General features: G+C 37.4%; 1 protein-coding gene across 1 annotated transcript in view; it reads left to right on the plus strand.

Annotated features, from left to right (window-relative positions):
- Window positions 1-3,310: 3,310 nt before the first annotated feature.
- The window catches only part of LOC128026879 (uncharacterized), a 120,648-nt gene continuing 110,781 nt past the window's right edge, over window positions 3,311-13,177 (plus strand). The window contains exon 1 of the mRNA XM_052614138.1: window positions 3,311-3,531. The gene's annotated coding sequence lies outside the window, so the exon portion shown is untranslated. The remainder of the gene's footprint in view (window positions 3,532-13,177) is intronic.

Genomic DNA, 13,177 nt, shown 5'->3' on the forward strand with positions numbered 1-13,177 from the left:
GTGACGCACCCGGCGGAGGATTTCCCCAATCCTTTTAAACACCCTCCCAAACACTGGGATTAAAGGGCTAGTTCACCCACGATGGGGGAAAAAATTATATGGAAGTCACCAAACACTGTTTGGTTACACAGTTCGCCTACTGATGCTATGCCCTAAAAGTGTGTATTCTTTTGTAAAGAAAAAGTACTTGAGTATGTAGGCAAGCTTTGGGACATACTACTTCGTCTTAACTGCGTCTTTAACAGACGCTCTGTTAATTAAAGTTGCAAGGGCCATCCTGTCACCTTTTAAACTGCACTGTCAATCATCGTGTCATTATCAATATTTAGTTGAAATAAAATTTCATATTGTAGAGAAATGAAGAGGCAAGCACGTTGATCTGCCAGTCACTATTCTATCATGCAGAAAACTCATATATTTGCATAATGATGTATTTAAAAGTTATCATTAAAAAAAATATAATTATAAAGTTCACAGTGTTGCTGCAGATTAAATTTAATGCAGATAACATATTTTTTTCATTTATTATTTTTTTTAAACATTTTAACAGGTTAGATATTGTTTATCACTCAAACCCCTTTCTATACCTGTCTGTCAGTCTTGCGTATCCTCTGTGTTTGTAGTTTTTTTTTTTTTTTTTTTACAATTTTCATGCGTGTTAGTAGTTCTTATCGAATCCTTGTTATAGGATTACAGTATAACTCACAGTTATATTTAAAAATTGTCCTGGCTCTTCCAAACTGGAGATTACAGTGTATAATTTTTTGAATCAATATTTTTCGTACACTAATGAATTGTTTCACTTCAGAAGGCATTTATTAACACCCCGGAGCCGTGTGCAGTTTTATGATGGATGGATGTTTTTGAGCTTCAAAAACAGGGGCACCATTCACTGCCATTAATGACAATTTTTAAATATACTTTGATTGGATTCGTCTGAAAGAAGAATGCCAGATATGCCTAAGATGCCCTGAGGGTGAGTTAATCATGGGCTAATTTTCATTTTTGGGTGAATTATGCCTTTAACATTGAAGACTGTCCCAGGTCTAAAAACGCTTCGCACAGTGCTAAATTCACACCCAGAACTAGGGTTTTATAAGGTGTCTAACCAAAAAAACGAGAGTTTAGGACACAAAAGTAGAGCACAATGTGACATACTCTCTAACGGCGCCCACTGGAGGGAAACGTAATCGGTGACAAGACCTTTCATTAATTTGAACCATATCAAAGGATTATTTCAGCGCTATGTGAATCTGAGAGGAGGAGATTTGGGAAACTACATTTTATTGGTTTGTGTCAGTGTCGCTTTTCCTGACCTTCCTTCTGTTTGTCAAATGATCAAACTGAATGACCCAATGTGAAATACCACTATTTGTGTCCTAAACGCTTGTTTTTTGGGGGGGGGGTCAACTTATACACCTTATCACACAGCAGCTTTAAGACATTGCTCTGGTTTGTGTTACATTTCAGAAATGACAAGGAGGAATCTTCCTGCAATACAAAGCCAATGGAAAGCATTGGATTGAGTGTGTGTGTGTGTGTGTGTGTTTCGAAAGACAGTGTGTGTATGAGTCGCAGATAAAAAATAAAAAAAATGTTATTTTTATTTTCAATCTCCATTTTAAAAAAAACTAATAATAAAACCTTCACTGCAGAATATCTGTTAGTAGTTTATTTTTTTTTATTACATTTGTCCCAAAGCAGGAAGACTGGTTAAAATTGAAGCTCTTTAATGCTAAATTATTGAATTTGTATGTATGAGTTGACCTCTTGGCCAGTAGGATTAGTGGTATTTTATGAAGCCTGTTATAGTTAATATTTATCATTAAATAACAGACAGTTATACTATAATTGCAGTTAGATAATGTGAGAAACATCTTAATAGCGACCATAACCAGATTGTCATATTTTTTAGTTTTAAGTCTTTCTGCAATCTTTCCCTCCCTGTCGGAGGTTGAATGAGTTTCAGGGAAGACTGCCCATTCACGGAATATAATTAAGAGTTTCGCTGAATGCATTTGGTTGCCTTGTGTCTTTAAACATTATTTTAAACTTCTTTATTGGGTTAAATTCACAATTTGCTTGGCTTTATTAATATTTACTTGTGTTGTATCAAGTATGCTTATGTGAATCTCTGAAAATATAACTGGGAAATGACAAATTAGCCTTTATAAATGTAACATAAAAAACACTATGCTCATAAAAATGTAGTGTTTGATGTCTAAATATGCATTTAAATGCAAAACCTAAAAATAAAAGTAAGCAAATATGACCGGCAAAAACTATTTTGAGCAACTAGACTTTAGCTATCTACATGTAAACAGTACACACCATACACACAAATACACAAACACACACACATATGTATTATATGTAATAATTATATATATTACAGCCTAAACGGGCATCTAGTGTTTAAACCCTGGTATTACACATGAATATTATTTTTCCAGCCACCAAAGGCCTCTAATTTGCCTCATTGCACTGGAATTTAAAAACTTTTTCACTATTTTAACCCTAAATATCACAGTTATTGTAATACAAATAATTATAACATTTTATATTTTAAATGGTCAATCATTTTTCATGATTATTGCACATAATATTTAATAAAATTTCCTCAAAATACTTTATCAATTAAACTGAACTAAATTATAGTATTAGTATATTTCATTTATTAAAAGTTAGACTTAAGGTGTTTGGTCACATTTTACCGCCAAAGAGTATAAGAACATTATCAATGCTCTCTTCATCACCGAGTAAAATGTTTTTTTTTTTACTGTTCTTGAGAGCTCCATGAACCACGTGACCGCGTGGCGGCGAGATCAAAGCATGTCGCGACTCTTAGCTCCGTCTTCACCATGGTAACGATCGATAAGGCTTATGGGTATTGTAGTGATCCACAAAACCGATGGAAAAACGGTATTTCTCTGAAATACGTCAACATTTAGAAGCGAACTGGCTAATTATATATGTACTATATTTTGACTGCGAGGAACCACTAACGATGGTTTACGATAGTGAGTAGCCTACAGAACATAAAGAAAAAAGAAAAAAGACTAAATGTCCTGATAACACGTTGAGTAATGTAGTGCTGTAATTAAATAACAGTAATAATAATAATAAATAAATATTATTAACAAATTAATAATAAATAAAATAATACGGCTGTGCAGTGTGCTCCCGATGGCAGAAAGAAAAGCGTGCTGCAGGAACGAGAGATGCATCAGAAGTCGAGCTGAGTGACAGGAAAACAGGAGATTCGTGTCCATGAACATGAATCAATAGATTAACTGCCGTGAGACTGACCAACAGCAGAGATTCATCAGATCTTTCTGGATTTAATGAACTGCTTCGTGCACACGAGGTAGCTCTAATCATCTCAACATTAGCGAGGTTCGTCAAATATATCGACTAATCCAAAAAGATGAACATCCTCCCGAGAAAACGCGTTTCTTATTCACAGCAACTCTAAACAGTGAAGATCCACAAAACTAATTCAGCCAGAGAAACAAGACACTCACCGAGAAGGTAAAGCACTGAGAATTTTTTTTAACAGTAAGCATTTGCTACTTTGCTAGTTAAACTAACTCTTCATACCCAGCTGAAAATAAAACAATTGAAGCCATCACATAATTTGTAATTGTTTGACTGGTTATAGTGGGAATTGTATTAGTTCCAATGGACAAAGTCTACATGTTGTACCTTGGGTTCAGCGGAGCTGGAATAAACCCAGAGCATCCTGAACTGAACCCTTTTAATCACTTACAGTTTACAACCCTTACTGTAAATAAAGTTGCTCCTGTCATACAGCTGTGGTCTGTGTGTTAATGAAGCCTGGGATGAGTGTCCCAGGTCCTTTCTTCTGCAGTTGGTCTTCATTTGCTCAGGATGTGATCATCCCAAATGTTGCAGAAACAACATAACTGTTGACTTTCTTCTGGAACAGGAATAGACTTTTCCCAAGCTTGGTCTGTGCAGCAAAAACAAAACAAAACAAAACAAAGCAAAGGTAATTGAAGAATACTGCTTCACAACATCTACCTGTTTGACATTAAAAACCTCAACACACAACACAACACTGAACAGATTTTGACTTCATGTTAGCTTATTTCACAGATAAAAAGAATATATACATATAGTGTCAAATTGTAACTAAATTGTGCTTTTGTTTTTCTTTGCTCTTTCACAAGCTTGTTCTTTAAACATGAACACTAGCAGGTAAACAGTGCTTTTTAATACAAATGTCAAAATCTTAAAAGAAATGACTGACAGATTGACAGATGTGTGTGTTTGCTCAACAGGACAAATGTGATGAAAGCAGCTGTTGCCTGTGTCTCATCAGCTCCTGTGCTTCTGGATCCAAACACTGAGCAGAAACAGACACGTCCTGATCATCCAGAGAGGGTTTGACTCATCAAGAGACGGAGCATCAAACCAACCTCCTTCACTCACACACGCTTTCCTTTCTTCTGGTGATATATGCTTTTCCTTCTGAGGATCTTAGCATTATATTCAGTAGCTGCAGTTAATATCAAGTCACTTAACTTCATACACGATATGCCCAGATATTTCCAGCATTGCTACAGTCATGGAAAACCTGCAAATGTCATGCCATCTTTATATTGTGATGTCCAGGCCTGAAGAAGCACTGACAATAAATAAAAACCTAAAAGAAAAAAAAACTGAAAAATCATTTGTTTCTTTTATGTTTAGTACATTTTCATTCATTACACTCTTTCCTAAAATCTTGAATCTAGTGGCCCAATGCACTGAATTAAAACACACAGTGAAGGGTTCAAACACGGAGTGCAGCTTTACTGACATCTAGTGGTGAACATGTGCAAATCACTCAAAAATGAAACTTCTGTCATCGTTTACTCTCAACTGTTGATCCTGACATCATGCATGACTGACTTTATTCTGTGTAAACATAGTGTGATGTACTGTTTGTGGAAGCAGACACAACAGAGCTGTTTGTGAGAACGAGAGACAGAGAGCTGAAATGAGAAGCCTTCAGTAGCCAATCACTTAAGTTGACTTATGTAGATTTCTTACTGGCCAAATAAAGAGAATAAAAGATGTATTTGTAGTCTTTGAGAGCATCTCTGGATGGTCAGTGCAGGTCACAATGTCCAGCGTTTCTGGCCCAGCACTCATGCACATATAAATGAATGGATACACTGGTTTCAGAGCAACACCGAAGGCCTTCTGGGAAAAGTGTTTCTTGGTTTCACCATGCTGCAGAAAGACAGTCCTGATACAGGAGGCTCTTCACTAGTAAGAAACACAACTCATAACAGTATAAAAACAGTCAACATTAATTTGAGCTCCAGACTGGATCTCACAGAAAAGATTTGAGGGCCGTGAAAAGGTTGCAGTCAGATGTAGTGCTGTGTCACTGATCTAATGAAGATGTGAATGATTATGTTGATGCAGGAGCGGTTCTAGACTCTTTTTTTAGGTGGACTTCAGTCTCCTATCTGTCGTCTCAGCCTCCTAAATCTATGAGCATTGACGTAAAACAGTCGGTTACGTCTTAAGTGAACGTAAAAAAGAGTTATCAAAATATCAGATGTGCATTAATATAATGGACCCCTGAATTTAATAATATTAATTAACTGATATTTTGACTTCTGGAGGGGATGTAGATTTGTAATAGTGAGTAGAAGAAGCTGGGTGCTGAGCCTGTGGCTGTTCTGTATGCAAGTGTCAATGTCTTAAACTTGATGCGAGCCACAATCTGTAGCCAGTGCAAAGGTATAAAGAGATGTGTAACATGGGCTTTTTTGGGTTCATTGAAGACCAGTCGTGCCGCTGCATTCGGAATCATTTGTAGAGGTTTGATTGTGCTTGACGGAAGTCCAGCCAGAAGAGCATTGGAGTAGTCCAGCCTGGAAACGACAAGGGCCTGGACAAGAAGTTTTGCAGCATGCTCCATTAGAAATGGCCTGATTTTTCTGAAGCTATGCAATGCAAAACTGCAAGATCGAGCAGTCTTTGCAATGTGGTCTTTGAAGATGAGCTGGTCATCAAAGGTTACACCAAGATTTATGACCGAAGTTGATTGGGAAATCGTAGAAGAACCTAGCTGGATAGAGAAATCTTAGTGTAGAGTTGGAGTGGCAGGAAAGATAAGAAGCTCAGTCTTTTCCAGGTTGAGTTGTAGGTGATATTTTTTCATCCATGCTGAGATGTCTGCCAGGCAGCCTGAGATCTGTGCAGCTACCATTGGATCATCTGGTTGAAATGAAAGATAGAGCTGTGTGTCATCAGCATAGCAATGGTAGGAGAATCAATGTGCCTGTATGATGGGACCCAGTGATGTAGTTTATGTGGAGAAGAGGAGGGGTCCAAGAACTGATCCATGAGGAATGTACGAGTATTGGTAACAAACGGTTTACTGGCAAATATAAAGAAATTGAAGTGTCATCCCTATCAAAGTGAGGACTTTGGAGTGAGCAGGGCACATGCATGTCCTTATCAGTGTTGACAGGTTTTCACAACAAAACCCGTCCAATTGCTTCTCAAAACTAGCTCAATCGCGTTTCGAATGTAATCCCCAATAAAAATTGGTGGGGTAAAATACACGTTTTTGGTTTGGGTTTCCCTGGTAAAATTTGCATATTAGTTGCTACATATCACGTCATTGGGGTCGCTGTACACATGAAAAACAACCCGCAGCAACAGTGTAAAAGTATCCCAATTCTTGGCAACACTAGCCATTATGTAGTTGTTTGGGATGCACAGAAGTGACATAAATTCCTCATTATCTTCAGCTGGGATATTCCCTTGAAAACGCAGCACGTGTCAATCAAAAGATTATATATTACTTTTATATATTATATAGCATAATTTAATGTTTATATGCAACTGTAAGGATTGAGTTGTGTTGGTTTGAATAATAAAAAACATCGGTTGTGGTCCATAAACAACGCCTTCTCCAGACAAAGAGGGAACTGCTCCATCTTTCAAGAATAATCTTTGTGCGAATCCAGCATTAAACTGATTGAGATTGAGGAAGCTGTCCTCAGCAAAATGTGCTGCACATAGTTTTACATGTGGATTATAATTTTTGGGAACCGAGTTAAACATAAATTGTAACCATTGATCTCTAAGTACAGCGTCCCCGGGAAGCTGTCCTCAGCAAAATGTATATGTCTCAGCGTTACCGTCTGGGCAGAACTATTGTTCCAGGCACCTACGACAGATTTGCAAATAACCTGCCTGATCTATCTCAACTGCTATTTGTACCAAAAAAATACTCATAAGCTAGATTAAATGACTGGCAACATGAGCACTATTTTCTCTAATACATTAGAAGCTGTTGCCCCCGTCAAATTGAAAAAGGTTCGAGAAAATGTACTGTCTCATGGTATAATAGTAATACTCACTCTCTCAAGAAACTCGTGGTCCATGGCTTTATTTCCCTGTCAAATGTTGAGAGCGCATAATTTTAGCGCAACAGTACATTAATATAATGAGTGAGCGTGAATCTCTCTGCTCGTGTGCGGAATAAAATATGCCCGAGCGCAAATCTCTCTGCTCACGCGCAGAATACAATGTGCAGAGCGCGAATGTCTCTGCTCAGATACACGTTGCTCTTGTAAGAATGTTTTCTGGGCTTGCTCAGAGAGTATGCCTGCACTTAAAACGTGTTCAGTGCAATCCCGAATCTCTCCTCTTCACTTAAAGTAAGCGTGTATGTGCTGTGTCCCGTGTGTTTGCGCATGGCCAAGTACTCTTCTCTTTGATTTCTTTCTCTTTGCTCTTGGCATAAACGCTGTCAAAACGGCAACAACCAATCAGAAATAGGCTTCAACGACTGACCAATGAAAACGCAACATCGTACATGGAATCTTATTGTTTAATATTGAACTGCACACCGGACTGAAGGGCAGTTTCAATCTTCAGTGGGAGAGAATGAAGGGGTTAAGTTTATAGATGATGTTGTAATGCAACCTGGACTCTGAAAGATTTGGAGCATTTGTTGTCCTATTTATCCGAGTCGAGCTGTCATAGTTGATACAAGAGTTTCCATCATTGTTTGAAGAAATTCCAACACAAACTACTTTAATAGAGCATGACTTGGATGTGGGGGATGCTTCACCTACTGTATACGCCAGCGCTTTTATCGCGTCCCTTTTGAAAAACATTCAAAGTTGGAGTCCGAGATTCAGTACATGCTGAAAAATAACATTTCAAAACTGTATTGTTCAAGTTGGGCTTCACCGCATTTGCTAGTTAGAAAACTGGATGAAACGTTCAGGTTTTGTATGGACTATAGTGGTTTTTCTAAGCTTTGATTGTGTTTACAGTGTGCAATATAACATGTGTTCATGTTTAGCGTGTAAAAAAAAACACAGTATTTTTCACACAATTCACCTATCTGTATACCACTGTTTTCACTGTCATAAAAACGGGCTGATGACTTCCTTGTTCTATAAAGTCCCTCCTTTAGAAATACGTAACGAGTTGAGAATTGGGCCATCGGTTCCTGTGTTGTAATTCGACAGCAGCTGAGCGCACGCTGCCCTCCTGTAAATGTAATTGGGCTAGTTTTGGACTAGTTTTGAGAAGCAAGTTGGCAGGATTTGCTTTAAAAACCTGGCAATCCTGATCTGAATGCACGTGCTGGAGATGTACTTCTAATCACATGAACGCCTTTACTGACGAGATGCGCATGAAAATCAGATTTGATTTTTTGCACAGCCCTACCATCTAGTTACTCGGTCTGACATCCTTGTGCTTAATACTGGTGCCCCGCAAGGGACTATTCTATCCCCATTACTCTTCTCCATTTATACAAACGGATTCCAATTAGATCTGGAAAATTTTCGTTTGTTCAATTATGCAGATAATATGGCCCTGGTTGCTTTATTAAAGAGGGGGGACATAGTTGGAGATGAAGTATATAGAGCACATGTGTCATCTCTCCAGAAATGGTGCAATGAAAGTTCCTTAGAGATAAATGTAACAAAAACAAAGGAACTTGTCTTTTATGAAAAGGACCCTGTGCAGCCCCTTATAATTTGGGGACAAATTGTAGAGGTAGTAGAAAAGTTCAAATACCTCGGTACATATATTGATTCTAATCTAAATTTCGGTTAAAACACAGACTACATTTTTAAAACCTGTAACCAAGGTCTCCATCTACTGCGCAAGCTCAACTTACTAAAAGTAAGCTGGAGAGAATAGTAAACCTCGCTTCAAAAATCATAGGGACAAGTCAGAAACAATTAATTCCACGTACGAGGAAGTTATCAGGAAAAAAGCTTTTAAAATAGCAAACGATCCCACTCATCCACTCAACAGGGAGTTTGAACTCCTTCCCTCTGCCAGACGTTATAAAGTACCTAGGGCAAATCGTAATATTTTTTAAAATTATTTTATTCCTAATGCAATTCCGACACTGAACAACAGTATAACTGTACTGCATTTTGCCCTGAAGATGTCTGTGTGTTAGTTTTGTTGTTCTTGTTGGTTTGATTGTTGTTTTTATGAGACTGAAGGCAAATTTCCACATTGTAGACAATAAAATGAAAATGAAAATGAATGAACAAAGCTAAACAGCGTTGCCCTTTGTGTAATAAATTACAGAAACTGTTAAACGCAACAACTTAAATAATAAAATACACTTACCAGTGGTCCATAAACAACGCCTTCTCCAGACAAAGAGGGAACTGCTCCATCTTCAAGAATAATCTTTGTGTGAATCCGACATTAAACTGATTGAGATTGAGGAAGCTGTCCTCAGCGAAATGTGCTGCACATAGTTTTACATGTGGATTATAATTTTTAGGAACCGAGTTAAACATAAATTGTAACCATTGATGTCTAAGTACAGCATCCCTGGGAAACCCAAACAAAGGTGATGGGACTCCGAGATGAAAATAATAGCGTTTCGACGACATGGCGACAAACGCACTCTTCAAACGCAACTCTTCCTCCTTCTCCGTCGGAGCGCAACAACGCCTCATTTTTTTTTTTGTGTGTATTCCTGTGGGCGAAGGTAAGTCAAAAAACGGGTTTAAAGATATCATAACTGCAGGAAGTAGAGGGATGTAGTCCAAACTAGTCATTCGTTGTAGGCAAATTCTGTTAAATAAAATATCTTGCTTGGCATGGAACTTTGAGCTTTAGAATTTTACTGATATTATTTATACTCTAACAACAACAACATTACACACTAACTAAAGTTTGAAACATGGGATCATGAAGAATGGGACCTTTAATAAAATCACCAAACTTTATGCATTTCCACTCCCAAGGATGGGGGATTACATCAATCAAGTAGGCTTGGCAAGATGTGTCAGTAAATTCGATTTGCTTAAAGTGTACTGGCAGGTGCCTTTGACACCTCAAGCACAGGAAATTATGGCTCTTATAACTTCTTCGGGCTGTACTTTTATTCTGTCATGAGCTTTGGGTTACACAACACTCCAGTGACATTTCAAAGATTAATGAAATGTGTAGTCTCTGGATTAGAAGGCTTCGCAGTTTATTTGGACGATGTTATCATTTACAGCGATGGCTGGGATTAGCATGTGACATGGGTACAAGAATTATTTTGGTGTTTACTGGAGGCTTATTTGGGGAAAGAGGTGGGACAAGGTATGGTGTGCGAGCCAAGGTAAGCGCAATAGAGAATTTTGCTACACCTTGTACTAAAAAAGAGCTTATTGTTTATTGGGATGGCAAGTTACTTTTTTATTGGTCCGCTAAATGTGAGTGGACCCCCCCCCCCATTGTCAAAAGAGATTTGAGAATGTTAAGTTGCTGTTGACTGTTGCTACTGTATTAGCTGCACCTCACAGTGGTCTTCCGTTTGAGATTAAGGTTGACGCAAGTCAAGTGGGACAGGAGCGGTCCATCTCCAGACTCATTTTGGTGGTGTTAGTCATCCACCATAGTTAGTTTTTAATTCTTATAAATTGAACAATTTTGTTTTTGAGAAGGAAATGCTGGCACAGAAATGGGAACTCCAACATTATGTTGTGTATGTGGGAGGAGGGTCCCCAGTTTTCATCTATTTGGATCATAATCTATTCTGCCACCCTAATGCTCCTTGCAAATGTTGACAGGCAGATAACTCCTCTGCCAATCACCACGCTGAAGCAAATAAACCATTTACACTGTTTAATGGATAAAGGGAGTAGGGTAAAACTAAAAAGAGAACAGGAGAATTAAATGTATACATTTAAATATACATAGATGGAATTTAGCATACATTGCCAATGTACAACAGGCACATGAAATTACAATGCTTACATTAATGTGAAATAAACCAATGTCTCAACTACATACTGATCACTCAAATTGAATCAAAGGATTAACTATGAATAATAATTTGAATTTAATAATTACTTGCAATATTGAAAAAATTGTGTACATGGTAGTTCACACATGGTAAATGTACAATACACATACCAGAACGAAGATTCAAATTTAATCTTGTACTAAATACAAAATACAATCAAATATTGTTAAATGATATCTTAACATAAATCTACATACCAACGATGACTCCCGGAAGACAAAAAAATGTAGCAGGTGGCTTTGGATGCAGCCAGAGTAAAGAAAAGCACCATGCAACAGACTGGCTGGTCTACTTTTTCTTCTTTGGTGTTTTATTGGCGGTTGGCAAACCAGCTTATAGGTGCATTACCGCCACCGACTGGACTGGAGTGTGGATCAAGATTTAGGCATAATCTATGCTGGGGAAAGAGGCCAAAAAACAAATACATATTTAAAAAACAAAAACAAATATTATATATATATATATATAATATATATATATATAATTTTGTTTCAAGGAACATTTTCTATATTATTTTACTTAATTCACATTCTCTTATAAACTTAACAATGTCATCATATATCTTGTTAGCTGATTTCCCCAATAAACCTGACAAAGAAAAGTCATGGTGTTTCAATTTCTTCATTAACTGAATAAGGCTTCTGCTTTACTTAAAGGAATATGTAGATCTATTTGCTTTATTCTTAGTTTGTTTAGCCAGCATATCCACCTTCTCATTTCCCTCCACTCCAACATGAGCAGGAAGGAACCCAAATGAATTGTGTAGAAATACCCTTAACTTTCATTTCATACATCCTGCAGAATATTTCATTAATAATATCCATCCTAACTAATGACCGGACAGATTTTATACTTTCAAGTGCTGCAAGACTATCAGATGCAATGACAGTGTTATTTACTTCCTTCTCTTCTATCCAGTGTAGGGCCAATAATATTGCTCTGTAGCATATACTGATAAATGGTTGGTTACTCTTTTCTTAATATAAAATTCACCCCTTGGAATGTATACGGCTGCACCAGCATATCCAGTGTCAGGATCTTTAGATCCATCTGTAAATAAAACCATTGACTGTGAGAAATGTTTCTCAAAATACTTCTGGACTATATACCATATCGGAATTTGATTATAATTGTTTTTCAGTTCCTGCTCTATACTAAGGTCAACATTTGGCAAGGGAAATAACCAGGGAGGGATTGTGGAAATGGATACTTACTGTGCTGTAATTGATTTAATCCTATATTTCTTGCTTTAGCATCGCCTATCCACCCAAAGCTTTGTAAAATTAGTTTCATTGTGTTCCCAGCATTCTTTTAATATGCTTTTGACAGGATGTTTTTCATTATGTCCTTGGAGATTGACCCAGTATGCCATCATTAATTTTACTCTTCTGATCCTTAATGGCATTTCTCCAATTTCCACCTGCAGTGATGATACCTGAGATTATTTGAATGCCCCACTACAGACTCTCAGGGCTTGAGCTTGCAATACATCCAATTCCTTGAGGTTTGATTCTGCTGCTGACATGTAAGCTATACATCCATAGTCAAGAACAGATGACTGGCTTCTTCATCTTCTAGTGTTTTATGGCGGTTTTGGCAAACCAGCGTAAAGGTGCATTACCGCCACCTGCTGATCTGCTGTGTGGAGGGCGCATAGATTTAGAAGATAGACACCCCCCCCCCCACCCCCCCAAAAAAAATATAATAATAAAAAATAATTCAATAAAAAAATAATTAAATGCATAAATTCTACATAGTGTTCCTGTGTTTCAGGTATTTAAACAAAATTTCATGCACTGCTGATTGCCTTGAACCGTTTCCTAACAATGTATTTAAAAAAAATATGATAAACTCCCA

Source organism: Carassius gibelio, chromosome A14 (genome assembly GCF_023724105.1).
Source record: "Carassius gibelio isolate Cgi1373 ecotype wild population from Czech Republic chromosome A14, carGib1.2-hapl.c, whole genome shotgun sequence".
Taxonomy (NCBI): Eukaryota; Metazoa; Chordata; class Actinopteri; order Cypriniformes; family Cyprinidae; genus Carassius; species Carassius gibelio.